Source organism: Rhinolophus ferrumequinum, chromosome 7 (assembly GCF_004115265.2).
Source record: "Rhinolophus ferrumequinum isolate MPI-CBG mRhiFer1 chromosome 7, mRhiFer1_v1.p, whole genome shotgun sequence".
In the NCBI taxonomy this organism is placed as follows: Eukaryota; Metazoa; Chordata; class Mammalia; order Chiroptera; family Rhinolophidae; genus Rhinolophus; species Rhinolophus ferrumequinum.
In genome coordinates, this window is record NC_046290.1 from 71,256,112 (window position 1) to 71,279,330 (window position 23,219).

Consider the following 23,219-nt stretch of genomic DNA (forward strand, 5'->3'; position numbering starts at 1 on the left):
GCACTGGCATATGAGACAATAGTCATCCTCAGGAACTCTGGTGAATAGGACAAAGCACAACCCATTTGTAGCTAAAGACCTTCATCTGTTTAGGTCCGAAATCATACAGATTTTATAAATTTAAAAAGAAATATGCAATGTAACCTTTAAAGCAAAATTTGCACTATTTATATATTCTCAATAATTTGAAAAACATATTAAATACTTCCTGGAATACACAAAATATGTCTATTCATCAGAATCTGATGGAAGGAAACAGTTTTTACATTCTCCTGTAGGATTTTCACATTTTACCTAACTGAAGAAGTGGTGACTGTTCTCCTGAGTCGTGACATATGGCACCTTTGGGCCAGAAAGGAGAGGAAAAACCCAAGGATGCTTCTATTATTACAACCTAAGGGTGTAAATTAGTAAAGATGCTTAGGAATACTGGCTTTGAATTCATACAGCTTTAGTTTGTCTTTCCTTTTACCTTTCTAAGCTGTGCTGCTTTTGGCACATTATTTATTTAATTTGTCTGCTCTGTCCATAAGCAAATTGAGGGAAGTGATTTCTGCAGTGTAGCATTGCTGGGAGGATTAAATGATATGATGCCAGTAAAAAGCTTACGACAATGTCTAGCATGGAACAAACTAACAGTATCACTATTCCCTCCATCTAATGCAACGATCCCCAATGCTTACTGCACGTTAGAATCGCCTGGGGTGCTATTAAAAAATAACTGATCTGTGAGCCCCATTCCAAAACAATTACAGTAGACTCTCCATGTGCGAGGCATGGCCTTGGCTACTTGAAAATCAAGGATTTTCTAATGTGCAGTCAGATTTAAGGACTACTTATCCATTGAAATGGAGCAGTTGGGTATATAGTTGACATATGACTAGAAAAGAAAGTAACTCCTCTGAGCCTGAGGATACCTTGGTTGTTTCTATACCAATGTTTTAAAATTCTATCCAGAAATAAAAGCATATTCTTTTATTTCTGCATTTACCTTGAAGCTATTTACTACAAAGCTGTTTATATTTATTTCTCCCTATACCAAAAATACTTTCCCAATCCCTAAATGGGATTTTCCCATTTGTTCTTTAGATCCATAATCACAGGGTATGGAATCACTACTTATATTTCTTAGTCTTTATGGAAGATGATGTGCAGAAGTAACCAATTTTCTCCTCCAGGTTTGGGCACTGACTGTCTCTGAACACTAAATAAGTAGATTTTGTTTGTTTTTCTCAGGTTGAGCTTGTGATTTGATACTTCTTTGTAAGTCACTTTTATCACTTCATATTTGCATAGTCCATTGCAAACCTTCCACAGTTAGTTACTCTTTCAAACCACTCAGAGGTGGCCTTTAAAAGAAAACATCTATACATTTCCTTAAAATAATAAATTAACAAAATTGTGAGCTATGCTACATTTTAAAAAACAGCAACAAAGATGTTTTCTTTGTATAAGATTTGAATCACAGTTCATAACAGCATTACTCCTATAATGCTTCGTAGTTACCCAATATCTATACGGGCTGTGGAATATTCAATAATAGATATTATATGAGAGCTTTAAAGACGTTAAAACAGATTGAAAATTGAATATCAGGAGCTGTTAGAATTAAGGGATAGAAATATGTAATTAAAGAAGACTGTGCCAGAAGGAGCTGGGTCTTCCAGATTCCATCAGTATCAATTAGGTACAGACCACTAGAGTACACACAGAGGAAGACAAAGGAGCTGTGACTGGATTGGGACACTGTTTTTGATCAAAACTTTTCTGGCCATTTTGTTGCATAGGCTACCAAAAGATATGATTAAGTAACTGGTATTTAATTTGTTTTCCTCTTCCTTGAGTTCAAAACCATTAAAATAGCTGACCATAATTACTTCAGCAATAATTAGAGGGAAACTGAAGAACATCTAGGCAGAGCATGGGTACAAGTAATGAATCATGTTAACCACAAACCCCAAAATGCCAAGTCTTTGATGAAGTTCCCAGATAAAGATAATTAGCAATATTTCCCTTTGTTTGACTATTCTTTTGCTTCAGAAAAAGAACTTATTTTCTTATCCCTTGCTTTCTTTGGGGAGAACAATTTGCAATTTCTTAGCATATTTTGTGGTGTTTATTTTTCTCTTGATATATTTCATTCACTGAATTCAAATGTTAAGGCATTCTAGTCTTTTTTATGGAGCTCTGCAATATGAGATCTCAAAGCACCAACAACTAGTTATTCAGGTTATGTCACTATAGATTAGATTTGCTTGATCTGGATGCTGGTACTGACAAAAAAATTTCCTTTGTTCTTCACTTGATTCTGACTCCTTTCTCCTACTCTCTTTGTTTAAGCAGCTAACCACTTCTTTTCCGCCATACTGATTTATTCAGCCTAACTCCCAAAACTTCTGACCCATTGTTGAATTTTGATATGTCAACTCTGCTTGATTCTCTAGACTTTCCTTTCATACTTAGAACTATATCATTTATTAACTTTGAGCCTCAGCAGCAAAATGTAGCTCTATGCTCAACCAGAACCTTATTCCAATACCCTAGCTTTGAAAAAATAACCAATCTATTATTTTTTGGTTTATAGTGATCCAAATCTTCTAATGGGGAGTAATATAAAAATTTATATATGAGTCAGTTAAGTTCTATTAATTAAGCATCTTTTAGACTCTACTATTCCAACCTTCTTCATGTACATATATCAAAGGAAATTTTGTGAATTCATGCTGTCAGAAAAGACAATGATATTTGAGTTCAAGAATTAAAAATATTTCTCTAATTTATATCTGTGTAATCGTAGAGAAAATTTGAGCTCTATTGGTATTTTTCTTCATGAACACTGAGGCTGCATAAGAACAATGTGGTCCCCTACCACTAAGAGCTACTTAAACCCTGTATGTGTGTGGATGATATAAATCTTCCTGAATCACAAATCTGATTATTCCTATTCTCTGCTCAGTCACCTTCAGTGATTCTCATTGCCTCTCAGAGAGAGTTTCTTCTCTTTAGTTGACATTCAAAGGTCTCTAATGTTATTTCTAAATATCTCTCTGTACACTCACCATATATCAATCACTCAATGGGTCTTCTGTATACACTGTATGCTCCAGACTGTCCTCCTCATCCCCTGTTTTTACTCAAACATACATCCTGTTTTTACTCAAGGTATTTTTTCAGACTTGATGAGCAAGTTTATTACATTTATATTACTTTATTTTATATAGAATTACATTCTAATAGATATCACGTTAAGGAGAATCTGAGTCTCAATGCTTATTTATTATTGAAATCTCAGAGACTTTTCACAGTATGTGACCTCTCTCTTTCAGACACACATATGTGTATGTATAAAAACAGATAATAGTCAAAATAATTTAATGATTTGAAAGGCATAAGCACAAATCCAACAAAATGAATAAAAGACAAATCAGAAGTGATAAGGTTCGATTACACTGCGTTGGAACCTGCTGGTTGGAAATCAAGTATGTGTGAGTCTTTGTGTCTAATGATTTACAGATATGATTGGCAGATATGATGCCAGGTTTGCATTACTGAGAGAGGTATCTTTCTTCATATAACTTTTAATTTCCTTTTCAAGTTAGAAGAATACTCTGTGAGTTCTTGGATGCTAACTCTAAGTTGTCACCAATTTATTTTCATATAGCTAACAAAATGAACCTTGAACTTCCTAACGTAACTCTTGTCCTTGACAGAAAATACTATTTGGCCTAGGTATAATGCAATTAATTGATATAGAGGTAAAAATCATTTCTTTTTAATAAAATGCAGGCATAAAACTCCTTTATAGAAGACATCTTTTATGTTTGTTAACTTATTCAACTGTTTACCTTAAAAAAAAGTTTGTGAAAATATAATTTATTAAAAATGAAATTAAAGCTAAAGTTATCACCACTTCAAATATGTCTATGTGGAATGCTATGAAATAATTTTCCCAGTTCACTGAATTATTGTTATAATCTTTTTAATTAAGGTAATCGTTTCACTGATAGAACATGAATACACAGTGATGCAACTGAAAGTAAATAACTACAAGTTCTATAAGGTTGATATAAAAGTAAACTTTGATTAAAACGTGTTATGTAATTTTACTAGACAATTATAATGCAAAAAAATGAATCAAGGAGCAAATAAATTTATGCTCTGTCAGAGCTTAAAGCTATCAACATTGTTTTCTGTATCCTTCTAGCATTATTAATGTTACAAGTCGCCAATAAAACAGTGTAGTAACCGAAATACTTTTTTGATTCATATCGAGGTTTAAATTTTGAAGAAAAAAGTACATTACTAATGATGAAAACCCAGATACTGTGGTAACCTACTGAAGAAGAAAATGTTGACAAATGGAACCTAGTACAATACTGGAATCACGCTTCAGATTCTATTAAAGTAAGCATTTAGATTTACCCACTGATTAATAATCACTGACAACCACGGGGAGTTTTCAAATAATACAAACTAAGAGATAATGCACTCTAAATGTATACTTTTAGTTAAATAAGTGTTTATGTTATTCTTAAGGAAAGAAGAGGCTTTAGCTGGAGAATGAGTACAACATTGAGTTTAGCTGCTTATTAAGATAACCTTTTTCTAATTATCTAGAAATGTTGTCCTTTCTCCATTTTATGTAATTTTTATCTGTAGACTAAAGAGGAAAATTAATTTTATTCATATAAAACTTTATATTTTTCTTGATCATAGGCTGTTTTTACATGAAGTCACAATACATATTTCAGAAAAGAAATAAAAGTCAAATATAAAAAAAATCATCAATTTTTTTGTTTTAAGAAGGAAATAAAAACTGGAATTTTATATCCCTATAAAGGCTTTAATTGTGAGATATCAACAAACTCTTTTGGTTCCCATTTAGCACACATCATCTACAAATATTCCATTTCACTCATGGATTATAAAGAGAGTGCCAAAAAATGTATACACGTTTTAAGAAAGGAAAAAAAAACTGTATTAAAATTGTAATACTCGATATATACCAGTAACAAAGGATGAATACAAGTTATGTGTATACACTTTTTTGGCACCTCGGTATTTATTATACTCAGAGTCTACTTAAAGGAATTCTCTCAATTTAAGTTCAAAATACTTATTATTCAGGAATTGAATGGATCAAGCAGTAATAAATATTTTATTTCTTATAAAACATTCTTTTACTAATTGCAGTGGTTTTGTGTGCAAAATTTTGTGACCTTTTTCAAACAACTGAATCAAGAGACATGCTGTCTATACTTTTATAACTATTATACTAAATATTGTCTGTGGTAGTGAAATGTACCAAAAAAATTGAACATTTAAGAATAATTATTCATAGTTACAATTATAACTAAGAATAATTATGAGACAATATTTAAAGGAAAATAATATCAAGCAGAAGTCTTTAAAAAATTAGGGATTAATAGAAAATCATATTGGCAGTCAGCAAAAAGATAGTAAATATACTGAACTTATTTTATGTATACATTAACTGTACATGTATAACAGAAAATGTTTATTAAAATTTTATTTGTAATTCCATTTTCTACCTATTAATTAGGAGACTGTTTTAAGGCTGTTTCTCCTTTTAGGTTTCCTGTCATTAAGACAAACAAGTAATGAATACATAAAGAACTACCCATTAAGAAACCATCTATGGTATTTAAAAAAAAATCTACATGAAATAAATACAAATTTAGGGCGTTTTAAACATGAATCTTCTATGTGGTAAAGAAACTCAACTGTTTATACTCCCAATAAGAAATATCTATCTTCATATCACAGCAGTTGAAAAAGAAGAGAAATGTAGATACTAATTCTAAATCTAGTTGGTATTTATGAACTTATGGATTTAAAATGAAACTCTTAACACAATGAATTCACAAAAATCATCTTTAAGTTACTGATGAACTTCCCATAGGGTGATCTTTAATAGAGATTTTGGTGAAAGAGTTCATATCAAGGCATTCAAATGGTTATAAATGAGTACTTTTTGAAATTTAGCACTAATAAATATGTCTAAAACCATAATCCATAAGTACTACTATCCCCATTTTACATATTAGGAAAGGAGACCTTGATAGTCTAAGTAGCTTGACAAAAAAACAAAGAAAAAGAAAAAAAAAACTAGAGATAAATGATAGATTTTGGCACAAAACCTAGCACTGTGTGACACCAAAATTGGTATCCATTGTGTTACTCATCAGCTCCTTAGATATTTCTGTAGAGCTGGGACAGAATACATGTGTCATCATTTCCAATGGATGCTGTATTTTTGACATGCATTCCCACATTTCAAATCCTTTAATGATGTCGTTGAACTGCCTTGGGCTCTGTGGTAGGATTAAAGTGTTATCATCTTCCTCAATGTGCTAATACAATAACCTTCTTGGGAAGACACTATATTGTATTGTCCTATTTGTATATGTATAGAAGTGGAAAGTATTGCAGTCATGATGCCTTCTACAACCGTGTTTCCCCGAAAATAAGACCTACCCAGACCATCAGCTCTAATCTTTAGGACCAAAATTAATACAAGACCTGTTATTATATTATATTATATTACATTACATTAAATTATATAAGACCCAGTCTTATAGTAAAGTAAGACCGGGTCTTATGTTAATTTTTGCTCCAAAAGACACATTAGAGATGATTGTCCAGCGAGGTCTCCTTTTCGGGGAAACAAGGCATTTCTGCCAAAAGGTAACTTTTAAGCTGTTTTGCTTAAAATGAGTAGGTATTTCCCCAGAAGATGTGGGAAACTAAGTAAAAGAGATATTTTGGGACATGAAAGTGTAGACCCATGAAGTAGCCTTCAAAAGCCTTGGTGAAATAAAATAATATATTATGTGTAAAGGACTACAGTTGGACTTTTTGCCTAAAGGAGTTGAGAAGACGTTAAAGTATTAAAGCAAAGGCTTAATCTGTTGAGATCTATACTGTCAACATGACTTTGGAGCTGTGTATAAGGTTTGGAGAGAAATGAGAGTAAACCAGAGTTAAAAGAATTAAGTGACTGTTGCAGTGATCAGAACAAGAATAAAGAGGGCCTAATTGGATCAGTTAGAGGTAGGATGAATAAGAAGAAAGATTGCAAGCAGTACAAATAAGAGCTATCATAGAGAGTGCTTCATAAATCACTGGTTGGGAGAGGAGAGAGAAAATATGAAGAGGAGCTGATTTCAAGTTTTATGTTTTTTGGAACTAAGTGATTACAATTTAAATGATTATTGAAACTAAAAGTTTCCATAATTCAGGAGAAGAAAGCATTTTGGGGAAAATTAATTTCTAAGTAGTGATTCCAGAAGCCCATTATTTTTATTTTCTAGAACAAAAAAGAAACACACACACATGCACACACACACACACACACACCTATATGTATGAGTGTGTACAGAAATATATACACAGTATAGTAATAATCCAGTAAGTGTAAAAGAGTAAAAGATACTGAGCGCAAAATCTAGGCCTAAATTGGCACCTAAGTCAATAAATTATTTTGTCACTAGATGGTTTCCAACTTTTCTCAGTAACAAAGACTAAAAGAAATGTATTTCCAGGTTTGCTGGCATGTTCTCTCTCTATTTGTCTCTCTGCTTTGTCAAAGCATCATATCTGAGAAGCCAACTCAAAATTCTTTGACTAATTCTTTTATTAACCAAATAGAACAGATAACATGTAGGAAAATATGTCTAATCTGATGCTATGGCATTTTGTCATGAAAAAGTATTGGCTTCCTGGATGACTGAAGTACTAATATACAGCTGTTTGGTTTTGTTTCCACTCCTTCTGTTCTGTTCTTGAGGGTTTCCTGCATTCTCACTGTTCCCAAACACTTTAAGCTAAATAAGCTTCATTTACTGAATGGTAAATGTAGGGAACTTGTCTAAAGGATTTTTTGTTTGGTTCTGTTTTGTTTTACCTTGCTGTTTTGTTACGGATAAATCCTATGTGAGGAAAGAACTTTAGATAACCCCAAATTTGAAGCATGTTAAATCAGTTAGGAGTTGCTCAAGACTACACTGCAACATCATGTTAGAGAAGAGTAGAAGCAACGTTTCCACACCTCTTTGAATATATAGGACATAGACTATGATCAAGGGTAGTAGTTATTTGGTGGTGATAAGAGATCTCTGTCTTTACTAACCAAACCCTGTCAATTTATTTTTTAATATCACATTTTTGAAAAAGAACCTTAACTTTCTGTATCAGGACTGAGTTATTTCTCCAACATGGTACACTGACCTTTAAATGAAGAAATAAGTTATGTCAGCAATGGAAAATGAAAAAGTCAGAGAATTAGCTGAAGAACATAGCTATTAAAGAAAAAAAAAATGCCTACAATTATACAAAACAAATTGCCTTATTGTGCTGATTCATTTCAAAAATAATTTCCTAAATTATGTTTGGAAAATAATTGCATTTTGTAAGATATTAATTTAAAAAAAATGGGAAAAAGAAAAATAAAAGTTAAGGAAAATAAATGCCAAAAAAATGGATGAAAGAAGGAAGGAAGGAAGGAAGGAAGGAGGCAAAAAGGAAGAAAGGAAGGAAGAAGAGATAAAGAAGTAAATTGTTATATAACAACTATAGTTTTTAGCTAAAATATATTTAAGTCACAGGTGAGATATCACATATAGCTATAAAATTTCTCTAACATTTATGCATTGAATCTGACTTTAAGAAAATATACAGTATATCAAAGAATGCAACTTCCATGTTGAACAAATGGTCTGGTTATTTCCTTGCATTGATACATGGGCACCATGTATTAGCTAACCCTTGTATTGTCTACAATCTAGTTACTAATCTAGGTCCATAAATTGGCAAATAAAGCCCATTTCATACTTTTATAAATACAGTTTTATCAGAACACAGCTAAATCCATTTGCTCACATATTGTGTATGGCTACTTTTGCACTACAGTGGCAGAATTGAATTATGACAATAGACTTATATAGCCCAGAAAGACTAATATATTTACTATCTGGCCCTTTACAGAAAATGTTTTGGACCACTGATCAATTAATAATATCATGTACCATGTTATGTAATTTCAATATGTATATATATATATATATATATATATATATATATATATATATATATATATTTGTTAGATTTTATGCAGTGATTATAATGCAGAGATTAGGGGTGCCGAAACCCTTGTAGCCTTGTAGTTGAAAATCTATGTATAACTCAAAAATAGTACAGGTATTTATTGAAAAAATCCTGTGTATAAATCGACCTGTGTAGTTCAAACCTGAGAGCCAACTCTGTGTGTGTGTGTGTGTGTGTGTGTGTGTGTGTGTACTATTTAATAAAATGAGATGACATAGTTCTCTGATTTGTCCTTTTCTTATATAATAAAAAACATATAACCATATTTTTATAATTTCTGGAGTCAATTTATTTACAGAACCATATTTTATCTTTTTAATCTGAGTATGTGTTATAGCTGACACAATTAAAGTATTGTCTCAAACTGTTAGAAGATTAAAACTAATTCATGGTCAGAGAACTTTGGAAAATATTGATCTATATTTTTCTGCCTATATACCAAATTCACTTTCTAAATTGTTCACTACTGACTAGAAATAAATAGTGTATCTCATGCTGAAAGCTACCTTGAGAACAATTTACTATACACAGAAAATACTCTCTTAGAGAATTTTACTCTTTCTACTTGTACTCCCTTCCAGTACTGATTTTGTTGTTCTTGTTCTTGTTGTACTTGTTGTTAAGATTATGGTACAGTGAGTTACTATGCAGCAATTACTGAAGACATATCTAAACAAGCAGAATACAGCAAATGAGTTTTTAAACAGATATCTTGGTTTGCATCCTTTAATAGATTGTAAAGAGGATTCTACTGAAAAACAGTGAAGCAAAACTCAATACTAAAATGAAATCTCTGGCCAATTGACTTTTTGAATGTTTTTGATATTGTTGATTATACTCTTTTCATGCCCTATGATTTAATAATATTTATTCATTACTTAGTAACAGCATGGTATTCTACAAATGGGGGGTTAATTACTTCTTCAGATAAAAGCATTATGGACCTTTGTGATTTATCAACTATTGCTCTCAACTTATGAATTTGATATCTTTCTAGACCCTTTTCTAAGTCTTGAGGCAATACAATTAAAATGACAAGAGTTCTGTTCACACTAATAAAGAAATTTTAAACACTACAGTAGTAAAGAATCAGCAAAGAAATCTTTGGTTGGAAAATAAATTAAATATGAGGAAATGTATAGTAGTGAACTCTTGCTATCATCGAGTTTACAAAATTTACTTACACATATCAATGTTAACTGAAATGTATAGAATGAATATAGATAGTTAAATTTATTAAAAAGAGAACATGAAGTAAATTTGAAGTGCAGCTTTTAATTATTCTATCAGTAGCTCAGATGGTCTTGGTTTTGCTTATTTGGATATTGTCCCGAACTTCCCTCACTTTCAGTTTCCGTATTAGTAAAAGTGTTTAGCACATAACAAAATCTCCCAGTGGTGGGCAGAAAGTATTTGATAAATAGCAGCTATTACCTCCCATCTCTATAAAATACTGAGGCATGTCTTCTCAAGCATTAGCCAGGTATGGTTTCCCTCTGATCTCTGGATGACTGTACAAAGGCCATTTCTTGGGAACATATAAGGAAAACTGAACTGAACAATTGGTAAACAATGAAAAGTATCCTCACTTCCCTGAAAAGGAGTGTCAGCACCACCAACAGAAACCATTTTTGCTGCATGCCTGTATCACTACCAGCTATTACAACAGAGTGCTGAATTCTTGAAGTTTATCTGGAATCCCAATGGTAAAGTGACCACTACTCTGTGCTGAGTGAGAACACTGGCATTCTCAGAATTTTCTCTCAGTGTTCATCCAAAGTTAAGGACAAGTTTCCGTCTAGTTAACCACTGTTACTATCCAGTGTTACAAAAACATCAATATACATTGCTTCCATTCATAAAAAGTAATTGTTTTTTTTAATCGCTGATGAAATACTATGGGCTAATAGTCAAGGCGTTTGGGATATATCAATTTTACAGCGTTCAATGTAAAAAAAAAATATTTCAATTATTTTCCAGTGTAATGTGATAAGATAAAAAAAAACAGACAAAAAGTAAAGGTGAAGTAGTATACAAGTATACTAATAGTCTGATAAAATATTAAAAATATTTTAAAAAGTAAAATAGTATAGTTAGTATCATATAATGAATAAAAATGACTAGGGTACAAAGATAATCACTGTTATAATTGGAAAGATGGTGAAAAAAATGTCCAAATGTAAGAACTAATGGTATTAATGTATGGTCTTATCAAGAGGAGGGAGAAAGAATTGCTGGGTATGAATCTCACTTCCATGTAGTCTGGAACGTTTGGAAGGAAACAGCACTGACATAACGCAATGCTGTTCTGTGTGTGGACTGAGCACGTAGATGACTGACCCTTGGGACAGAAACATGAAGCTCAGGATGAACAGTGACATCCCTGTCCAGCTCCCGAGGAAGGAATTTAGGGATGGAGTGGGATTTAGAGAAAACTGATTTTATAGGCACTAATATAAAATATATTATAAATATATATATATATATATATATATATTATAAACATATAATATATATATATATATATATATATATATATATATATATATATATATATATATAAAATAAACAGGGCAGTATGATATCTCGCCAGATAGTATGTTTATCCCAATATTCAAGTGAGCTAGGAGCCAGAAATTCCCATTGGTTACAGTTGAGGGATAAGTTGGCTGTAAGATGTAAGAAATAAGTGTTAGCTCCTAGACACATGTGCTTTTATTAAAAAGTTACACAGGTAGCTGGTTTTTGGGGAAAGGGTTGTAATCAGATAATTTTGGGAGAACCGGACGGTTTAATTGGGGAAAATATAAACCCTGGGTAGAGGCAGGGCAAATGGACATCTTTGAGATTTCTGCCTGTGACACGATGGATTCCTGAGCAAGCTCCAAAATACTGCTCCAGGGCTACCAAACGGCCTGGGAATCATGACACCTGAAAGACCTGTGAACAGGGAGAAAGACAGCTCTGAATAGGCAATAATATATGTGGTACATCTACACAATGTAATACTACTTGTTGCTTTTAAAATGCATTTTCAAAGATGCTTCTAATCTGGTTTGAAGGAAAGACAGAATTAGATGAATATGAATTAAATATTATCTCCATCTTCAGCTCTATTCATCAGTCTTGTCCCTTGTTTTCTTTGGGCCTCAGTTCCAGTATTTGATAAACAGGGATAAAAATATTTTAAAATGTATACAATATGAGTATGCATTACATTTTATCCCTCTTCCCTCTGTATTAGACCTCTTTCTAATGTGAAATGTCCTTTTATTGATGCTTCTCAGACAAAAGACCTTTCTCACCAAGTCTTGGTAACAATTGTGAGAAAGCATTGTTTAGGTGAATATTTTAGATAGCTGCCCATTTCACATGTTCCAAGCACCTATAATAGTAATCTTAAGCCATAGGTATATTTCCTGACACTCTTCTCTGTCATTTTGGACTGGAAACAACCTTGGGTACCTATTATATACCACGTAACATCAAAACATAGACGAATATAGTGATTGAATGAAAGACATAAATTTCACAGTTTCAGCAGAAAATTCAAGTGATAAAATAGGCAGTGGCTGAGGAACTCGTTCAGATTGGGTGGTCAGCAAAACATTCTGCAAAAAGTATATGCAAGCTTGGGTTACAATAAGTTCTTCACAGAATGAATTCTCCATATGAAGGAGAATTTGACGCACTGGAAGAGCTGGTACAGAAGCTTTAAGGTTGGACTGAATTGAGATATTTGATAAATATACAAAAAACCCATGGGTCAGTATTGACGGACAGGGGACAGTGGCAGAAGATGAGGTTGGAGAGAGAAGGGCCTGTAGATCGAAGATCTTTGTAGTATAGTATGCCATTGGAGGCTTACAGTAGGAGAAAAACATAATGTTTGGTTCTTAAAAGAGCACTCTGCTTGCTTTGTGGGCAAGGAATAGTCAGAGACTGAGTGGAATCATGGAGACCAATTAAAAAGGTAATTTTAAAACTCCAGGTAGAGAATATGCCTAGGGTAGCAGTAATGGAGATAGACAGGATTAGAGAATAACATAGGTTCTTCTCCATGGTATCTAGTTTTATTGATTTACTATGCACTCCCCACCATACATGTGCTAATGTTGTTTTAAATTTCTCTCATTACTTATTGAATCTCCCCAAATATTATCTTTAATCTATTTGAGATTAATTCTTTCTTTCCTGATAACTCATTATCTTGATATTATGAATAATAGTTCTAGAAATGCGATTTGACTATTCAATAACTTTTTCACCACTTATTCATTTCCTATATATCACTCTTAATAAATATACGTTGAGTGAATCCCTGAATGAACATGTGAATGAACACAAACATCCACATCTTGTTTACAGCCTTCAAATCATAGCTCTAACTATCAAGGTCCCTAACAATGCATTCTTGCTCCTTCTGGCTGTATCAGTCATCTGTCCGTGAATAATCAGGACTAGTTTTATCAGTGTCTTTGGGGAGCATTTTATTTCACTTTCTAATGCTTCTTCTAACTTTTCTTGGTTTGCTCTGAAATATGTGCTTTTTAATTTGTTGATTCTAACCCTGCTTCTGGTGCTAATAATATATTTACTGATACTTCCTTATTAAGCTGTCTATTATTCTTTTAGACATACACAAATAGTTGAATTAATCTTTATTTTAGTTTTTATACAAATACTTAATTTTTATCATAAATAGCAGTGTAAGCAATTGTCCCAAAATTTGCCTCATGCAACCACTCATATTTATCATGTATTCCAGGTAAACATTTCTAGGGTTATATATTAATTTGCTTACTTACCTGTTTTTCATTCTGACCATTTGACTACTATATGGCCTTTTAATATATTTAATTAAAGGTAAATATTTTAGAATAAATAGGTCCTTACAGAACATCTAATCTAGTGGTTTTCAAGCTTGTTTTTGTTGTTGTTGTTGTTGTTGTTGTTGTTGTTGTTTTAAATAATGGAATCTTTTGCACAAATGAAATTTTAAGCACATAAATAATAAAAAAGTTGCTGTTTTTGAAATAGCAAAGGAGATGGAACCTTCTCTTTTGCCTCAATTTCCTACAAAGTTGCTCCTGAGATGGTTGAAGGAATCCGTAACTCTGAAATAAATCCAGATTGCAAAGAACTGATTTAACACAGCTTCTTATTTCACCGATGTAGTCCAGAGAAATGTATTCAATGCAATGGAGTTACCTAGAAAGACAAGTTGGGATGGTTTCTAAGTGCTCCAACCATAAGATGGCAACGTGAAAAAATAGGAAGAGGCTTTGATGTCACAAAGACTCAGGGCTGAATACTGCCTTTTACCTCTGACCACTTCTGTGATCACATGAAATTTATTTACCATCTCTGATAACACGTACTTTTTAGGGACAGTTGTGGTAATTACATGCAAATTAAATTATAGAACATAAAACATCCCCAGATTCTATTCAATACTTTCAAACATTCTATGGTTTATATAAATAAAACATTTCATTTTATAGATGACAAATTCAAACTCAGGGTTAAAAAGGGCCAGTTAATACATGGCTGATCTAAAAATTGAACACATATACACCTGAAAAGAAATTCTGTAGTCTCACTAACTACAAGGGTTAATTCAAAAAGAAAAGGGGTGGAGAATTAACAATATTACAGTTATTTGGTGCTTTGCATTGTACTGCCAATATTATTTAAAGCCCACATCAACCCTATCAAGTAGATTTTATTGTCCTGATTTCATAGAAAAGGAAATTGAAATTGAGAGGTTTTAAATAACAACAGTGTCACACAGCTAGAAAATCAGAAAACTGGACTTAATCTCCAATTTTTCAGCAGTTTACGTCAAGGACTATTTGAAAATTTCTCACTCAAATATACAATACCATTAAAACCATATTGAATCTGTTTTGTTACTTGGGACAAGTGGGAAAATAAATACTGATCCTTGCTTCCTGTCTTTTCCTATCCACTTACTTTCGTTAAATCTCAAAATTATACTACAAAGACATGGACATTGTTTAAGAATATAGCAGCATAAGTTCTTTTGGCTATTTAGGGAAACAAGCAAGGCTTATTTTCTTTTTCTCCTCAACCTCTTGGTAATTACATAAGGTTGCAACGGTGTAATTAGTGAGATGCTCATCAAAATTCGATATGTACCCTGTGTGTCTAATCTGTGAATCTGGAATCTTGGAACATTCATCAGGCCAGGGAGCCTGCTGGCAATCAAGACTCCTGACAGTACTTACAGAAAAACTCTCTGGCAGGCCACAACATAAATGCAGCACATGGAAATTACTCAGGATAACTTCCTCCAGGCTATTCTTTCAGCCACAAGACAATATAATATCGGTACCCATCTAGTCCTGCTGAAAGTAAAATGACTTCTGAATAGCTTCCAACATCCTCATTCTTAAATTATGAATTTATCTTCCAACCACAGAAGCCTTCTTAGTGTGTGTTTTCCAGTAGTTAGTAGTTAAGAAATTCACACATCCACAGGGGACTAACTACATTTTCCATTTTCCTATTTCTTCTGTCTCACTTTCATAATTACATGTCAAGCCCAATGAGAAAATGCCCTATCGCTTTTCTTATATCCATTCCTATAAAATCTAATTATATCTGAGCTAGATTGACAACTAGCTCAAATTTTTCAACACTTATCTTTTTCTCCGAATAGCAATATAATTTCGATGTGCAATATTTTAAAATAACAAAAAGAAAATCAAAATCCTATTGAAAGTGCTTCTATATCAACGTATTTCCTTTTGGTATTATTCTATGAACATATAAGACTGATGTGGGCCTAAAGGTGTGTCGGTGTATGAACCAATATTGACATACTATAGATAGTGTTTGTACGGTATTTCTTCTTACTGTTGTGATTATGAACATGCTCCTTATTCATTAAATATTAATTCCCAATATGATTCCACTGGTTGTATAATATTCCATCTCATGATTGTTTTAAAGAATACTTAAGCATTTTCTAATTGTTTGCAATTAGATTCTTTCCAAATGTTTATAAGTAATGCTGATATTAATTTAATCACGTGAATAATCATTTATTATGTCTCTGGATGATTCCATAGGATGGAGTTATAAAAGTAAATAAAGGGCTCACAGAGTATTACGCCATTCTAAGTCTCTTGAAATATTTTGGCATAAACAGCTTTTTGAAGGTTATGAAAATTTATGCACAAATCTGCCACTTTTTTCTGATTATTGTAATTCCAACATCTAATTTTTGTAGAAAGTTTAGAAAATAGGAAAAAAAATAGAGAAAATATTAAAACTACACAAAGTTGTACTTCAGAAATTACCATAAAGCCATACCTTTATAGGCAGATACATAGATGGATAGACAGTTAAATGATAGCGATAGGTAATTGGATAGCTAGAGAAAAAAAAAACACAAACAATTAGTTCTTATTATAGAGTTGAATACCTGATCCTTTTATTTAATAGTATGATATGTTAATTTTCTTTAGTGATTCGTAAAGACTTTTACATATGAATAGCACAAAAGTGATTATATGTATATTTTTGTTGTTGTTAGGTTGAGCATTGTAAATATTTAGCAATACGCTAAATATTCGAAATATTTACAAACATTTCATTTTATAGTTTTATTTTTAAATTAAACTTTTGTTCAGTAATATTTAATAGATGTATTGTAAAGATAAACTTGAATTTTATTTTATGATCCATTTCACATCTATTGTACTCTTCATACAGGTAGACAATGTTAACTTATGCTCTGCTTATATATATAGAACTGTTTTAATGCTATTTATGCTGCTTCTTAGAATTATTTATAACTTATTTATCTTCATTGCACTACTCCTGCTGATCAGAGGATGAGTTACTGTAAGTTGATTTAAAGATACTATACCTGAACTTGGTGTGTGTGTGTGTGTGTGTGTGTGTGTGTGTGTGTGTGTGTGTGTGTCTTTAGGGGAATTCCCTCGCTCACATTTCACAATTACAGCCCACTCTGGGTATGGCTAAGCCTTTGTTGTTTTTCTAAAGAAGTGTACTAAAGAGTGCAGAGCAAAGAAAAGTGAAAATATAATGTGAACTCATCAGAAAGTTTAACTTCCAATCTGTTTCTTATAGTAAATAAATATTCTACCTCATTCTTTTCTGGATCCAAAAAACATGTTGTATGTATCATATAACTGTTAACTCTTCATCAAATTTAAAAGCACTTAAAATCAGGATCTGTGTTTTATAACTCTTTATATCCTCAAGAATCTGAAACATTGTTCTGCATATAACAGATCTTCAACAAAAATTCATAATGATTGCCATGATGAAGCACATGGTTATTTTTCTGTCTCACTAAATTTATCCACTGTCAGAAAAGGAAAGAGTGAAAAGCTGCATTTTTGCCTACTCACAAGGCTTATGATGTACACATTTCAGCCTCTACCTTTGTATACTAGTCTGTTACTCAAGAAACACACAGTTGTTGAGCATCGGTGTACACTGTGCTGCATGACCTTATATATGGGCTCAGTATTTCTTAGCTTGTTTGCTGAAACTTAGAGTAGAAAACTGCAATAACCCTGGGTGTTAGACAAGGAGAATGAGACCTATTTTATAGGTTTGACTACTGGTTTTAAAAGAAGAGAAATGGACTGTACTATGAACACACTTTGCCTAAGGTATAGATGAAAACAGAATAGAGAGGGATTTTTGTATACTGTATTCCAAAAGAACAACAAGTGATACAATGATATTGAAAGAAAAAAATACAAGGAATTAAAATAAAAGTCCATTTTTAAAAGATAATAATTCAAATACTAGAAGAAGAAAAAATATATTGTTTTCAATATGTTTGTAGTATAGAAAAAATGAGAAAATAAAATTTAGAAGGTAGGTCAGAGAATAAAAGTATAAGTCAAAGAATAAAAGTCTTAGAAGAGCACAGACTCTTGCTCTAAAAATCGTATTTATAGGATGTTAAAGAAAAAATACAGAGGATATTAATAAAAACAAGATCTAAAACTACAATGCAAAATAAATGATGTTTTGCATTTAGTGAACTTTAATACCAAGGAGAAAGGAAATAAATAAGTAAGCTGAAATATCTTATTAAACAAAAGGAACTACAAGAATCCACTTTGCACAGTGAGTAGCATATTGAAATACACAATGATGTAATAACAACCAATTTATTCAGAATCCCTTTCAGGGACTGAAAAATTTCATGCAACTGCTGATAAAATTTGTATCAATGTACAAAGCAATTGCTTAATAACTGAGAACTTCCACACAACCAAAATAGAAATAAGGAGTGGTGTTTGGTTGTGGGGTATAGTTTAAAGATTTGTTTAAGAATAATTTTTCATATACCTTTCTTCTTAAATGTCAGCAAAAACATAGCCCAGAAAATGAACTGTAACTATTATTATTACTTCAGGTTTGCTTTAATTAAATAATAGTAAGCTTAAAATAACAAATTTGTAACAGCATTATTATGTAAAGAAAACACAATTAATGTTATTAAGATCCATTTTGTAGAACTATTTTGTTTGTGTAGTACGTAGCCCATAATTCATGTAGGCAGTATGTGGAATATAACTGGAAGTGTGGTACACATGTACGCATGCAATCAGCAATACATTCAGATGAAGCATTAATCTGTTTTGCATTACTAGTAGAATCTTTGAAAATTTATATCATTCTAAAAGCAATGTACTACTATCATATATGAATGCCAACTATTCTCTCTTAGTCATTAAAAAAAAAAAATGAATGTAGAAACCAATCACCAAGCATCAAGGTTTGATAAGTGCACTCTGTCTATAAAAGGGCTTTGCCGGGTACAAAATTAGTTACTCCAGGATATCTCTCAAAGTGCTGCAACCATTTACACTACTAGTGCTCGAGTACTTACCATCATCATTTCTCTCCTATACTATTTTTCCCCGTTCCTTATTATTTCTGAGTAAATTTTAGAATTCCAACCTGTGCAATTACTCTGCTAAAAATCTCTATGTGGATGCTCACTGCCTTCAGGATAAAGCTTAAATTTAGTAACATATTTTACCAGATCTTTCTTCCTCTCGTTCCTGATTTCCATTCAAAGTCTGTGCCTACCATTTCCACTATTTATCCTGTGATTGCAGATATAGTTCATAAAATATGTTTCACCAAATATCCTATGTTTCCCAAAGTATTGTGCCTTTGCAAATACTGTTTCTTATGCCCAGATCACCATTTCCCTTTTTTTTTTTCAAAACTAAGTTCATGTCATCTTTTCCCCTGAGCCTTTTAGAACAATTTGTTCTCCTCTATCTTTAGATATACTCAGATCTCACTGGGTGTCTCTCTTCTGTACCTCAGTAATAACATTTGCATGGTCTTAAAGTTGCTGATTTATTTTCTGAACCCAAATGTAATTGGCTTATGTATCTCCAATCCTTTGACAGGTTTTGCAAAACTATGAGCCCCAGTTTCTATGTATGTTAAACAGAACCAGGTGTGTTGTGATGATGAAACAAAATGAGGCATGTAAGGTAGAGTCTCCATAAATGAGTAATAAGTTCCTATTACTCTTCTTTAATTTCTACCAGAATCAGAGTTCTTCATAAGTTTAATTAATCTATATTCTTGTATTTTCAAGACTTGGAAAGGTCTCCTGGCAGGAATTTAGAGTAATATTGATGAGGAAAAGGAGAGAAAATGATTAAATAAGCGAAGAAGAAAAGGCATAGCAAAAGAGGCTAGGAAAAGAATTAAAGCTTGGGACAGAGTGGGAAGTGGAGATTAGCCTAAACTCACATGTAAAGCGTAGCATTCTCAGACTTCAGAATCCATTTTTCTTTCCTGCCAGAGAGCTGTCATTATTGATATGAAGGGGAACAAATGTTCTCTTATGTTGCTCAGATTTCTGGTAGCAATTTCTTACTCTTACTTTTAAACAGAGTTTTCTCAGAAGTTTGAGATTTTGGGAAGTAAGCCACTGGGCTCTGACTCAGACATTGTATACTACATGAAGCCAAAACTGAGATACAGCCATTTACTACGTCATCTATTGTCCAAACTTAGGTTCTGATTCTTTGGTTTGTTAGAGTGTTTTTACACTATCTTACCCAATGTAAGACTGCTGCATAATGTTAGTTTCCAGATTTAATGAATTTATACTGTTCACTTCATTCTAAGTCCTTTCAAACTTGTATTTTTTTTTACTTAGTTCTGTATTTTTTTCCCCTGTAGTGAAAAATAGGTAGAAGTTAAGTCCTGTTTTCATTTTTTGATATATGCATGGATTAGAATAATTTTAAATTAAATATATGCTCATGGTTTTCCTCAATAAAACACTTTATCTTTAAACAAACCTCCACAAAAGATACCTGAAATAGTGATAAGAATAATAATAATACCCTCAGTACATTTACTTATGTAGCCCAGAGTATTTTTAGTTTTATTCTGTTTTTAGTACATGCTTTGCATTTAGGTTCTTGGTAAGATAATATATTTCTAAAGGGTACATTTCAACTAGGACAAAGCTATACTGGAAAACTTAGAATATGTCTCATATCAATCTAACTAGTTGAATTCATAAACTAAGGGCACGTCTTCCCAAAGCTTTCAATATGTCTCATTACGATCATTGCTCACTCCTTTTAGTCTTTATTATCATATCATATCCTAACTGAGAGGAAGTACTCACACGTGGCCTACTCATTAATCTAAACTACCAGAAACTGAGGTTTGTTAGATTGCAGAACAGACGATCCCCACAGAAGGCCTGGGTAATTTTAATTAATCATATTTTATGTATTCATTATATTTCAACACTTGTGCCCTTTGCAAATCAGTTACCATGATGGTGAAGCCCATGGTCTTAAGATACATCTAAATGTGGGGCTTTTCTTTGGACTTTTAACAAGTTACTAAAGCATTCTTTCCCTCAGTGTCCCTATTTGTAAACTGGAGAAAAACCTAGGTCCTGACTTACAGGATTATTGTTGGGATTAAAATAGGATAATACATGTAAAACATTTTTCATAGTCTTTGGACATGTATGTGCCATTTTCAGTTCTTAGATGCCATTTTCACCAGTTCAATTCTGATGTGTATATATTTTGTGTTTTTTTTTTTTTTAAATTTATTGGGGTGACAATTGTTAGTAAAATTACATAGATTTCAGGTGTATACATTATAATGAACACATCAGCTTCATATACCCATATATGTTATATCATATGTATTAAAATCATAAGTTGTTTCTAAATAAAGGTGTCATGACTAGCTTTATTTGAATGAAGACTAGGAGTTCCACTTGACTTGTGTGGTGTAGATTTATGCTGCCATGGAGGGTGCTACAGTCAAATACAGTGCACGGAGTCAGCAGAAGCAGGAGATGCAATAAGGTGGGGGGGGGTGGGGCTCATCAGTTATATCTGCTGTAATGAAAGATCTCCATGGGCTCAAAACGTCATTGAGTTATGTCTTCCTTTTTTTATAAGGACACCAGTCCTATTTGATTAGGGCCACACCTTTAAGCCCTTATTTAACCTTGATTATCTCCTTGAAGGCACTATATCTAAGTACAGTCACATTGGGGATTAGTGCTTCCATGTGTGAATTTGGGGAGAACACAATTCAGTCCATAACACACACACAAACACAAAACAAACAAACAAACAAAAAACAACAAAAAAAACCTGCATCTAAAGCAACCAAATATAATATTCTTCCTAGAATCTTTATAGCACTGTGCTTACAACCCATGGATCCAACTATACTTATACTGCCTTTCTTTGTTGTTTATGCTCATGAAGGAAGTAGTAGTGATATTTACATCTCTGTATTCTCCAGAGTGTGGTAAGAGTCAAATATTAAGTATGTACAGTCTTTTCCTATCAAACTCTCTTTAAGAAGTTGTATTTTTAAGAAAGCAACAGAAATGCAACTGAGGGAAAATCCATCATCAGAAGACACTCCATCACCTGAAAATGCTAAATACAAAAATTTCTATGAAGTCATTAATTTCCCTGTTGCACCTTGTCCTCATGTCTATTCATTTAGACTTTTAATGGACCTTACTGGTTCTCCCATATAGTAAAATCAGTCTCTTGATTATATATTTCCAAGAAAGTGTGTGCATTATTAATTACAAACAAACTTAATAGAAGAATTGCACAAGAATTGAAAAATATATACATCTGAATAAATATCCAGAAAACTTGGAGTATAATAAACCCATAGGTGAGTTTGCAAAACAAAGGACTCAGTAAGCAAGACCATTATGGCAGTACAAATTAACTAGATGGTAGGTAGTATTTGTGAACACCTAAAATAGGCTAAAAATTTGTCAATGCTGCAACAATTGTGGGTATAGATGGAGATATTTGTGGAAGAAAAAGCCACATCAAATGGAACGTCTGACTAAATCTCATTTTTTGAAATTTAATTTCTTGGAAGGCACAAGAAGCAATGACAACAGATTTACTTTGGAGCTACAGACAAAAAGAAATTGGGGGTCTTAGACAAGTTGACAACTCAGAATTAGATGATAATAGTTGAAGGAGATAACTTAGGGACCAACAAGGGCATCTAAAATATTAGGAATCTACTTCTCAGTATCATCAAGAAAAAAGAATTTAATGACACATTCTGAGAGAATTATAACAGAAGAAAGAAGAATGATTCTAAAAATATAAATCACCAACAAGACTGGTGAACTACAGTGAAAAAAATAGTGGTGACAGAAAGCTGATATTTAAAATAATCTGCACAAAAAGTAAAAGAAGTGTCCACATCCAAAGATGAATTTAAAAAAAAAAAAGAAAAGAGAGATGCTAACCAAATATAACACTTTCAGGAAATCTAGAGTTGATAATGACATGATGATTACCCAAACAGCTAAAATATAATGCAGTAAATTATCCCTAAATGGTGAGAATAGCTAGTATAATGCTGGTTTATAACAAGGCATAAAAAGGCCATCAAATTAAAATGGGTGAAACAACATGTATCAAAGGGAATTTAAGCTCCAGTCAGAACACATATACTGAGGAAATGCCTAGCGATTTTAATTACAATATGTGTTGCTTTAGGAAATTTTTATG